The sequence below is a fragment of the Heloderma suspectum genome, chromosome 2 (genome assembly GCF_057233095.1).
Source record: "Heloderma suspectum isolate Gila_16-S chromosome 2, 16-S_ref, whole genome shotgun sequence".
Taxonomy (NCBI): domain Eukaryota; kingdom Metazoa; phylum Chordata; class Lepidosauria; order Squamata; family Helodermatidae; genus Heloderma; species Heloderma suspectum.
In genome coordinates, this window is record NC_139459.1 from 357459781 (window position 1) to 357472862 (window position 13082).

The window sequence follows — 13082 nt, forward strand, 5'->3', positions numbered from 1 at the left end:
CTCAGTTTGAGGAAGTCAAACAATGGCGGAATCCCACTAATAGAAGGGAGCAGGATCACCCCATAGATGCTGCTCAGCCAGTGAGGGGGGCTTGCTCCCCGCCCCTCTCCATGAGCCACTGCTCAGGGAAGCTGAATGGAAGAAATGGGCAAAGTCAGCTAGTTTACCCTACACCTCTCCCTCTCGCATCCACGGACTGTGACCCAGCCAGCAATACTGAAGACCAGCGAAAGACTGAGAGGCGGGCAGAGAGGAGGCGCCGAGGTCCTGCACGGGGGAAAGGGCAGGAATCGCCTCCCTCTGCTAGGGCTCTGGAGTCAGCAGCGAAGTCTCCTGCTGCTGCTGCCTCCACTTCCCTGCCTGGAACTAAGCCCCCTCCTCCTCCCCACAAATGTGCAGGGAAATCCCACACAGGGATTATTCTGAAGGGGAGACATGGATGCATCACGGGCTGCTGTTTGTGAATGGAAAAAGCAAACTGCTGCATCACTCTGAAGGGGGAACCAAAGCAGTTCCATGGCTGGGGAGGCTTGGTCCCAGCCCTGCCCATGCTCCCTTGCTGTACTGGCTGCCCTTTCTCCTTCCAGCCTTTGTATTCCTTGGTTGTGGGTATATCACATCACTGCAAAATTGCCGGTGCATCACGCGACAGCGAACTATCGGTTGGCTGCCCTTTCTCCTTCTGCTCTGGGTATTCCTCATGTGCACTACATATAAACCAGCTGTGCCACTATTGTGAATGAAACAGGGCTACTGCTATTATGAATGGGAAAAGGAGGCTGCTTATAATGAAAGCATCCCTAGTTAGGGATGGCATGGCATGAGCGTCCAGTTGGGGCTCGAAGCCCAGCGAGAATTTGCTGGTTAGGCCACCCAGACACCAGATCGCAGACCTGAGCTCTTGCCTGACTTGCGGCATGCTGAGTCAGGCAAGATTTCAGGCACCCATTCCCTCAGCAAGGAGAGGGGAAGACGGCAGCACCTCTCCTCCTTCCCCCATCCTTGCTACATGGCAGTGGCATGGGAAAGGCTGGTCATTTTCTATAAGTTTTCCTGGCCTTATGGAAAACAACCAGCTTGTCCCTTGCAGCTGCCCCTGTAGCAGGTGGAGACGGAGGAAAGAAGGAGGCACCTATCCTCTTCTCCTCCACACACATTCCCGCTAGAGGCCAGGGCGAGAGGCTGGGGGCTGGCTTCCAAGGCCCTTTTCCCCCACACCAGCCCTTGTCAGCTGGCACAAGGAAGAGGGGCAGCTCACACAGCTCACGGGCAGGTGGGGCAAGCAAGGAAGCTCGCTGAGCAGACCTGGGTTGCACGAGCTGCAGGGGGCAGTTTGTCAAGCCCCACCCTGGACAGGAGCAGCCCAACCCCTTGACCACCTCACTCCCATGTCACTGCCATGTCAAAGCGGCACACCCAGGATTTAATGTGGGGGGACGGGTTATTAAAAAATCCATTTAAAGCATTTTTTACAGTAAATCCTGTGTGGTGTTGGAATAATGGCCATCTCATGGTCCCATCTTTGCCTACCCCCAATGATTGCAGCCCCTGTTAAATCATGTTCTAGGATAAGAAGGTGGACCTGTCAGTCACCCCTCCACACTCCCCCTTCCCTCTGCTCATCAGCATTTTAGAGAAAGGAAACTGAATGACGCTACTTGCAGAGGAGACAGAATGTCTGTGTCTCATTCTGGCCCAAGTTCCGTTCTGGTGGCCTCAGAGGCAAGCCTGCTCCAACTTGGGAAGCACCAGAAATGGTCCAAAGAGCCCCAGTTATGGCCAGGCTTAGGGATTCTTCCAGTTCCAATGCACACCCCAACTGCACAGTATGCAGAGTACATGAGACAACTCTCTGCATGGTGTCAGGGGGCTGCAAAAGATATGGCAAGCATGGGTTTTTCAACTGGAAAATTAATATGAATTAGCAGACCTGGTATAAATTCTAACGGAAAGGCTTTTATTTCTTTGATTTGGAGGTTTAAACATGTGTACTTAGGAGGAATATCCAAATGGAGCTCAGACAGAAATAGGTGGATGGGATGGGTTTGACGTGTTGAGATAAGCTTGAAACTACACACACACACACACACACACACACACACGTTTATGCATTTGAACCAATGTGTTGCTAATTTGTCTGTAGTCTCTGCTGTTCTTTTGCTGAGCTGTGTACATGGCAGAAACGGCTGATGGGCCAGTCTGAAGTCTGGTGCCACAAGATAAGGGAGCCATTGCCAAAGTATCAAAGGGCGTTAGAGTGACCTGACCAGATGAGAGAAAGACACGTAAACATAAGTTGTTTGTGCTGTACTTTCCAAGCCTTATTTGATGTACGCATGTGCATTATACTCAGTTATGTGATTTGTTTGTCAGACTGTATAAAAAGCCCAAATAACTGTCATTCGAAGCTGACTTCTGTCTTTGGAGACAGACAACCTTTGTTGCAGCAAATAAAATATCGTTGTACCCTTACCCAGTGTCTGCGTTACGGAATTGGAACTAGGGATGTCAGCGAATTGCGCCACGAATCTCGGGGAGGCTGAATGCCAGCGCATTCAGCCCCCTGAAATCAGTGGCGAAACGGTCTGCCACCCCCCCGCCACCCCCCGGGATGGGACTTACCTTGGGTGAATCTTCCCGCCGCCGGCGGTGGCTCCGGCGGCGGCGGCTCCGGCGGCGGCTCCAGCAGCGGGGAGGTGGCGGGGTGGCGGCAGCGGCCGGTCTTCCGACCGGCCGCCACCGCCACCATTTCCAGTTAAAAAAAAAAACGTGATAGGCTACGTAAAGATTTACGTAGCCTATCACAGCTAGATTTTTAAAAAATACCATGATAGGCTACGTAAATGTTTACGTAGCCTATCAGGGCTGATTTCAAAGGAAAAAAAATGCACGTACGGAAATGGCGGCGCCCATGGGCGCCGCCATTTGCGTTCCTTATTTTGATACATCTTAGCCTACGTAAACATTTACGTAGACTAAGACGGCGAAAATAAGGGGAACGCAAATAGCGTAGCATCTACACTATTTGCATTCCCCTTATTTTCGCCGTCTTAGTCTACATAAATGTTTATGTAGACTTAGATGTGTCAAAATAAGGAACGCAAATGGCAGCGCCCATGGGCGCCGCCATTTGCTTACGCGCGTTTTTTTTCTTTTAAATCAGCCGTGATAGGCTACGTAAACATTTACGTAGCCTATCACCGCTGACTGCAGGAATGCAAATGGCAGCGGCTACGGCCGCCACCATTTGAGGACCCGGCCGGCCAGGATTCGGGGGGGGGGGAGGGATGGAGCGCCTCCCTCATGGCCAGAATTTCAGGGGGGAGGGACAGAGCGCCTCCCCCACACCTCGAATCAATTTCATTAAAAGGTAAGTCACTTCCGTACATCCCTAATTGGAATCCACGGTAGACACGAACCTACTGAGTAGATTTCTACTCTTACCACAGATGAGGGAGAAAAAGGAATAGGGGTTAGTGGTGAACAAGTGAGTGGACTAGAAGTTAACAGGTTAAAAATGCACCCTGAGAGAACTAAATGTTCAAGGTAGACTGGTATTCAGAAATGTCTACTACTTTAGAGTAGCTATGTGGCAGTCAGTGCTGCTTAGTAATTTAAAATTTAGAAACATCTGAGTTCTGTCCTTCCTTAACAGTAAGACAAAATATCACTTCCTTTCTCTCCTTGCTAGCTCAGTTTTAGCTTCCTTAGTCAGGTTCCAAAGGAAAAAAGTTCCCTTTTAGCAGATGGTTCCGGAACCAAAACCTCTTTACCTGAGGATTGTCAGACTCGTCCTACATTTCAGATGGATGTGGATCAGTCTCATTGCACCACAGAATGGCAGTGGAGGAAGGTTCATGAGCACCTCCACTGCTTTGGTGTTCAAGAATGGAATTTGCATTGCATTTTCAGGAAGCCTGCCATCAGTGACTGTGAAAAGGCTAAACTTAAATGATTTCAAAATTAATGGGTGCTCAAGTCAATGTAGCTATTTGTCCAGTGGACTCTCAGATCACATTAAATGTAGGAGCACTAATGAGTGTAGTGGAGAAGTTCAAAAAATCAACTGTGGGGTAAGTTTGGAATTGCAACAGCTCTGCAAGACCTCAGTGTGAGAATATTATACCAAATATTTGATCTCCAGCATACCCATATTTCTTCCACTTTTTTAATCAAGGCACATAAAAGGACCCAAACTGAGACTTCTGAGAGATTTCTCTTTGCTATCAAGAGGTTTGGGGATAGAGCATTTCATTGTTCACATTCAAGGCATTTGTTGTCTGTGAAACTTCAGAAAATATGCAGAGAAAATGAGAACCGGGAGAACTCGCCCTAAGATACGATGGCAGGGATCCTGGCTCATGATATCTACTGTATTTACAATTCCATCCAGACTGTGGCATGGGCCTTACATGCTGCGTCCTCATCCCGATCGAATTGGAAGCGGATGATGAGTGGAGATGGGCTGGCATTTCAAACGTCACAGGCATGGCTGGTGTTCTTTTTCTTTCAAAGGTTTCATTTATTTCTTACATTTATCCATGCCCTTTCCCCGAAGGAGCTCACTGTGGCACACAAGGTCCTTGTCCCCATTTTCACCTGCAGAACAACCCTGTGAGGTAGGTTAGGCTGAGCTTTGGTGACTGTCCCAAGGTCACCCAGGGGACTTCATAGCTGAGAGGGGATTTGAACCCAGGTTTGGGCAGGGATGGGGAGATAGAATCATAGAATAGTAGGGTTGGAAGGGGCATACAAGGCCATCGAGTGTAACCCCTTGCTCAATGCTGGAATCCAAGTCAGAGCATCCCTGACAGATTGCTGTCCAGCCCCGTCTTGAAGGCCTCCAGTGTGGGAGAGCCCACCACCTCCCTAGGTCATTGGTTCCACTGTCGTATTGCTCTAACAGTCAGGAAGATTTCCCTGATGTTCAGCCAGAATCCGGCTTACTGTAACTTGAGCCCATTATTCCATGTCCTGCACTCTGGAATGATCAAGAAGAGATCCTGGCCTTCCTCTCTGTGACAACCTTTCAAGGACTTGAAGAGCAATATCATATCTCCTTGCAGTCTTCTCTTCTCAAGGCTAAACATGCCCAGTTCTTTCAGTCTCTCCTCATAGGGCTTTGTTTCCAGTCCTCTGATCATCTTTGTTGCCCTCCTCTGAACCTTCTCCAGCTTGTCTGCATCCTTCTTCATGTGTGGTGCCCAGAACCGGACACAGTACTCCAGATGAGGTCTAACCAGTGCTGAGTACAGGGGAACTAGTACTTCCCGGGATTTGGAAGCTATGCTTCCATTAATGCAGCCCAAAAGAGCACTGGCCTTTTTTGCAGCCACATCACATGGTTGGCTCATATTCAGCTTGCGATCGACAACAATTCCAAGATCCTTCTTGCTTCTAGTGTTGTTGAGCCATGTATCCCCCATCTTGTAACTGTGCATTTGGTTTCTTTTTCCTACGTGCAGAACTTGGCATTTACCCCTATTAAATTTCATTCTGCTGTTTTCTGCCCAATGCTCCAGCCTTTCAAGATCACTTTGAATTTTGTTTCTGTCTTCAAAAGTATTAGCTATCCTGACCAATTTAGTGTCATCTGCAAATTTGATTAGCATTCCCTGCACCTCCTCCTCCAAGTCATTCATAAAAATGTTGAAGAGCACTGGGCCCAGGACTGAGCCCTGTGGTACCCCACTCATTACCTCTCCCCAGTTTGAGGCTATCCCATTGATAAGCACTCTTTGAGTTGGCTTCTGTAGCCAACTGTGGATGCACCGGATTGTTGTTTCATCTAGCCCACTTTTAGCTAGTTTGCTCATCAGGATATCATGGGGCACTTTGTCAAAAGCTTTGCTGAAGTCGAGGTATATGATGTCCACAGCATTCCCACAGTCCACAAGGGAGGTTACCTGATAAAAAATGAGATCAGATTCATCTGGCAGGATTTGTTCTTGACAAATCCATGTTGGCTTCAAGTAATCACGGCATTGTTTTCAAGGTGCTTCCAGATGGATTGCTTTATCATCTGCTCCAGAATTTTCCCAGGGATTGCTGTCAGACTGACTGGTTTGTAGCTCCCAGGTTCCTCCTTTTTACCCTGTTTGAAGATAGGGACAACATTAGCCCTCCTCCAGTCATCTGGCACTTCACCTATCCTCCATGATTTCTCAAAAAGAATAGACAGTGGTTCTGAGAGTTCTTCTGCCAGTTCCTTTCTTACTCTAGGATGCAGTTCATCTGGCCCTGGAGATTTGAACTCATTCAAAGTAATGAGGTGTTCCTTGACCATATGCCTATCTAACTCAAGTTGCAATCCTGCCTCTTCAGCCTGTACTTTGCCTTTGCCAGGGGGGGTCATAGACCCTCTTTCAGGAGAAGACTGAGCCAAAATAGGAATTGAGCACTTCCGCCTTTTCCTTGTCATATGTTATCATTTTGCCATCCTTATTTAATAGCTGAACAACCATTTCTTTCCTCCGTCTTTTACTATGCACGTAGCTGAAGAAAGCCTTTTTGTTGCTTTTAGCATCCCTCGCTAACCTCAGCTCGTTCTCAGCTTTAGCCTTCCTGACAGCATCCCCGCAATTCTGTGCTACCTGCCTGTACTCTTCCTTTGTTGCTTGGCCTTCCTTCCACTTCCTGTATGTGTCCTTTTTTGTTTTCAGGTCATCCCTAAGCTTTTTGTGAAGCCACATTGGCTTCTTCTGTTGTCTTCTGCCTTTTTTTCTTGTTGGAATTGTTTGTAATTGTGCATTTAGAAATTCTTTTTTTTTAAACTCCCACCCATCTTGGACTCCTTTTCTCGTTAGAGTTGCTTGCCATGGGACCTTCCTTATCACTGTTCTGAGTTTCTTAAAATCAGCTTTCCTAAAATCCAGGGTATGCATTTGGCTACACTTGGCTTTTGCTTCCTTTAGAACCATGAACCTCAGTACAACATGGTTGCTTTCCCCCAGAGTTCCTGTAACTGCTACTTTACCCACTAAGTCATCACTGTTGGTTAGGATCAAGTCAAGGATAGCCAATCCTCTAGTTCCTTCCTCTACTTTCTGTAGGAGGAAGTTATCCGCCGCACAAGTCAGGAATTTCCTGGAGGGGCCATGTTTTGCAGAATTTGTCTCCCAACAAATATCAGGGAAATTCAAGTCCCTCATTACTACTACATCATGCTTCCTTAAAACATTGGCTATTTGCTTTTCAAAAGTTTCATCCTCAGCTTCTCCTTGATTGGATGGCCACACTGGCTGGTAGTAGGCTCTGACCACCATGTTCCTTTTATTCTTTGCTCCATTTATTTTAACACAGATGCTCTCGATGGGGCTACCAAGCTCATCCTCCTGTATTTCTGTGCAGAGATATGTATTTTTCACATACAGTGCAACCCCACCTCCCTTTCTGTTCCTCCTGTTCTTTTTGAACAAGTTATATCCTTCAGTTGCTGCATTCCAGTCATGGGAGAACCAAGAGAACCAAGTCTCAGTTATATCTATCAAGTCATAATTTCCCTCCTGTATTAAGAGTTCAAGTTCGTTCTGTTTGTTTCCCATACTCTGGGCGTTAGTATATAGACATCGAAGACCATGTGCTTTATAGTCTGGCTTTATTCCAACATGTTTCTGAAGACTATTATTGGGCGCTATTAGAGCTGTTCTCTCCATTGCGGTGCATGAGCCTTCGTCCATTGTTACCCCCAACTTTACATCTCCCTCCCCCATAGGATTCAGTTTAAAGCCCTCCTGATGAAGTTCTTCATGCTGTGGCCAAATACATTCTTCCCAGCCTTTGTGAGGTGCAACCTGTCCCTTGCCAACAGTCCATCATCCAGGACGTATAAAGTGGCTAAATGGCAGTCAGTGGCTGCTTAGTAATTTAAGATTTACAAACATCTGAGTTTTGTCCTTAAAACCAAGACAAATTACCAATTTCTTTCTCTCCTTACTAGATCAGTGTTGTCTTCCTTAGTCAGGTGCCATAGAAAAAAGGTTCCCATAGAAAAGTGCCATAGGAAAAAAAAATCAGAAATGGTCGGGTGCTTTTAAAATACATTGTTTGCTTTTCTTATTAACTAGCTAAGGGAAACTCCAAGGCTCCTTCCCTGACCCATGAAATAGACCTACACTGGGGAGTTGTGCAAACTTGCTTTCTCCGGATGCATGCCTGCACATGGAGCCACACAGACAGGCAGTAATGCTGCGGCAGTGATTTTCCTCCCTTATAATTATCAGAATCATGGTCATTCATTCTACTTCCCATCAAAGCTCGAGGGATTTTTATTTCCAAAGGTGACTTTGGAAACTGATGCAACAGACCTCAAATCAAGAGCAACTCTTGGTGACCCGTCATATATGAAGCCTGAAAAGCTGATGCATAAATGCCTCCTGTGCCTCTGAGAGCCTGGGGCGAGATTTAGGGGGGGCAGCAACTGTGTCAGTGAGAGGTTTAAGACCATCCCCTCCAGATCCGAGGCCATGTTGGACTCCGTCTTTATTAGCAAAGTCTCTGCAGCAGTGAGAGAGTTTGGCTTCCAGTTATGTGTTTCTGAGAGTAGTCACATCTGAGTGTGTGTGTGTGTGTGTGTGTGTATGAGAGAGAGAGAGGGAGAGGGAGAGGGAGAGAGAGAGAGGGTGGGAGAGAGAGGGAGGGAGGGAGAGGGAGAGGGACTGTAGCCAGCATCTCCAGCATGGTGCTGCTGCTGCTGCTTGTCCTGCTGCCCCCTGTTCCTTGTGGGATGCTGAAGACAAAATGCCCCTTGAAGCTGATAAGTAATCAAAATGACCCACTGAATTATTACAGGCCTGGAGAGTACGTGATTAGTGGGATCACATCTACAGCAAACACTGAATTTGAACCATACGTTTTCTTGGAGCCTCCCTATGCCAGATTTCTCTCGTAAGTGCTGATGTGCCCAGCTCTGAATTCATACTCTGCAGCTTCTACTTTCCAATGGGGGTGGGGGCGAGTCTGGTCTTTTTTCTTTTTTTTCATAGATGTGATAGGCTACGTAAAGGCCTACATAGCCTATCATGTCTGGATTATTTTTTAAAAAAACACGCATACGCAAATGGCGGCTGCTACAGCGGCCGCCATTTGCGTTATTTTTTGCCATCTTAGTCTACATAAATATTTACGTAGACTATGACAGTGAAAAGAAAGGGGAATGCAAATAGCGCCCACTATGCTATTTGTGTTCCCCTTTCTTTTCACCGTAATCGTCTACGTAAATATTTACGTAGACTAAGACAGCAAAAAATAAGGAACGCAAATGGCAGCCGCCGTAGCCACTGCCATTTGCGTACGCTGGGGGTTTTTCCCCCTGCCGTGATAGCCTACGTAAATACTTACGTAGCCTATCATGGCTAAATACAGGGACGCAAATGGCGGCAGCTACGGCAGCCGCCATTTGCGTCCCTGCAGGCTGCCCAGCAACCGGATGTCTGGCTGCGGGCAGCCGGAGCTGGCCGGCGGCTCCACAGCTTGGCCGCAAAGCGGAGCCGGCCAGGCAGGATTCCAGGGGGGAGGACCGGATCGCCTCTGCCCTGTCGAGATTCTGGGGGGAGGGACGGAGCGCCTCCCCCCCAGAGGAAACAGAACAGAACAGAAGGTCAGTGTTCCGTCCATCCCTACCATCCTTACTTTCACCTGCTTTCCTACATTGAAAGGTTTGTAGGGGTGGATGAACGAATGCTCAAGTACCATCTAGTTGGTACAGAGAGATTTCTATTGCCTTTTTAGTACACGATGCAGGAATGTGATACGTTTTCATGGACTAGAGAATGAAAATCTGATGGCGTCTATTTCTGTTCCAGTCTAGACAGTGTGAGGTACTGGTACCTCCTGCCCTTCCTGCTTGCCATTCATGAGATCAACCAGAATCCGAGGCTCTTGCCCAATGTCACCCTGGGCTACAACGTCTATGAGAACTATTTCAGTGGAAGAATGACTTACGAGGCCATGGCAGACCTGCTGTCTTTGGGGCAGCAGCATGTTCCAAACTTCAGCTGTGGGAGACAGAATAACCTGCTAGCAGTTCTTCAAGGGGCCGACTCTGAACTCTCCCAGCAGATTTCAAACATGCTTGACATCTTCAAAATCCCACAGGTATGAACAGGGAGGGATGCTGAGACTAATTCCATTCTGCAGTCTCTTCAGAGAAATCCAGTAGGTGGCAAAGGGGTAGACAGGTTGATCTACTTTAAATTAATAAATGACCCCCAGATGTTATGCTCTCTCTGCAACTCAGTGATACTCATCTTAACTTTTCAGTAGCCAGTGTCACCTGGAGTTAAAAGTTTTTAAAGAGTGCCGAATGAGAAGGAGCTATTTCACCTTTTGTGTCTGTGTTCGGAGTCTGCGTGAATGATCGTTATACTGGAATTAAGAAACACTAGTTAATCTGCTTGGTTCCTCAGCATGTGCCACCTTCATCCTCACAACATTTGATCCTCATTACAGCCCTGTGAGGCAGGTTAGGCAAAGCCTCCATGACTCACTTTTGACGCAGGGAGGGTTTGTTTCCCCCTTTTTGCTTTAAACTGCTCTTTCAAAGAGTGAAGAGAGTCCTCCTCATGCGTCAGAATGTCAGCAGAACTGGGGAGGGGGGAGTCCCCACCACCCCACCTTTCTCAACAGATTCAGCTCCCTCACCATCCCAGTAAACAGCATCATCCTCTCTTTCTCCTTCTCAGCCACAAATAATATGAAGAAAACAACAGTTCTCTCCTCCTCTCCACATTCGAACTCAGCTGTGATCAGGGAGGAGGGCAGAGAGAGAGAGAGAGAGCGCTACTGAGCCTGCCCATGCTTAGGGTTAATCCCACTGACTATCATTACATGTAGAAAAGTTTATTTTAAAGACTGAATGAAATGGAACTTTGAGAAAAATACTTTCCCACAAACTACAGTACAAGAAAAATAGAAAGCCTTCATTGTTTCTGGTTAAAACTTTGTGGTCCCTTCAGGAACTGACTACACAATGGTCACCAGTGTTTTTTTCTACACCACTTTTGACAGACGGAGAGGTGGGTTGTGTGTGTGTCTGTGTGTGTGCGTGCATGTTTTGCTTTTTTGCTTTAAACTGCTCTTTCCCCCACAACATTTTCATAGGGATGGCGGAGAATTTCTCCCCGAAACTTCGGGGGGCCGAGCGCCAACGTGTTCGGCCCCCTGAACAGATTTCGGGGAGAAATCCTCCGAACCCCCCTGCCCCCCGCACCCACCCCCAGGACGGGACTTACCTTCACCGAATGTCCCTCCTGGCGGCGGGTCCGGCCGGCGGTTCGGCGGGTGTTCGAGCGGGGCAGGAGCGGCAGCCGGTCTTTTGACCGGCTGCCACCGCTGCCATTGCAATAAAAGAAAAAAAAAACGCCCCCTGATAGGCTACATGACGATTAACGTAGCCTATCACGGCTAGATTTGCAAAGTCAGCCATGATAGGCTACGTCAATCGTCACGTAGCCTATCACGGGTGACTTTAAAAAAAAAAGCGCGTATGCTAATGGCGGCCCCCATAGGGAGCCGCCATTCGCGTTCCTTATTTGGTCGCTGTAGTCTACGTAAATCTTTACGTAGACTACAGCGACCAAATAAGGAACGCGAATGGCGGCTCCCTATGGGGGCCGCCATTATCCGTATGCACTTTTTTTTTTTTTAAGTCACCCGTGATAGGCTACGTGACGATTGACGTAGCCTATCATGGCTGACTTTGCAAATCTAGCCGTGATAGGCTACGTTAATCGTCACGTAGCCTATCAGGGGGCGTTTGTTTGGTTTTTTTTAACTTTCGCGTTCGCGGCCGGGCGAGGCGGGAAGCCTCCCCCCCCAGCCTGAATTTCGGCCGGGCGAGGCAGGAAGCCTCCCCCCCTGGCCTGAACTTCGCGGGGAGAGCAGCGAAGCGCCTCCCCCCCACCGCGAATGTCCTTCGAGGACAGGTAAGGGACTTTCGTCCACCCCTACATTTTCAGAGCATGTACAATGAGCACTTCTTTCTGGCATCTGAAATTTCAGAAAGATTAATGGAAATATTTTGATTTAATAAAGATTAGAAAGACCCACCCACCCTGATCATCACTGAACGGGGCGGAATGCTCCATTTACTGATGGGCATTAGCATTACCATCACTGCTGTGCTGGTAATAATCAGTCTCAGAATTAAATTATGTTTCAACCACTTCCCTTTTGTAATATGGATGAACCATCATATGGCATCTGAATTAATTATGGTGTTTACCTTTGTGGATCAGACTCCACTTCTTGGTAATATAAACCCTTTTCCCCCAGTTTATACAGCCAATGTGAAATTTCCCTCCCTCCCTTTCCCTCTTGGAACAGGGAATCGCTGCTGACCTCTGCTGGGGAGTGAAGGAAACATTGCATGGCAGAGGTGCTCCCACAGCTTCCGATCCAACCCCGATTTGTAGGGATGTACAAACGTCACTTACCTTTTCAACGAGGCGATTCGCGGTGGGGGGGAGGGGCTCCACACCTCCCCCTGAAAACCTTCTCTGGCCGGCTTCGCTCCATGGAGATTCCGCAGAGCTGCCGGCTGGGGCTGCCCGCAGCCGGAAATCCAGCCGCTGGGCAGCCTTCCTTCCGAAAAAAAATAAAAACACCTGTGTATGCAAATGGTGGCAGCTACAGCGGCCACCATTTGCATTCCCTTTTTTTCGCAGTTTTAGCCTACATAAATATTCACGTAAGCTATTACGGCGAAAAAAAAGGAATGCAAATAGTGCCCACTACGCTATTTGCGTTCCCCTTTTTTTCACCGTAATAGCTTACATAAATATGTATGTAGGCTAAAACTGCAAAAAAAAGGGAATGAAATGGCGGCTGCCGTAGCCGCCATTTGCGTACGCGGGTTTTTTAGTTTTTTGTTTTGCTTGCCATGATAGGCTACGTAAATACTTACGTAGCCTATAACGGCAAGGGGCAGATGGAAATGGCGGCCGCGGCAGCTGGTCAAAAGACCAGCCGCTGCTGGAGCCACCACCGTCCGGAACAACCACCCCAGGTAAGCTTCGTCCCAGGGGGAATCCGAGGGGGGGCAGGCCGTTCCGCCACGGATTTCTGGGGGCTGAATGCCACTG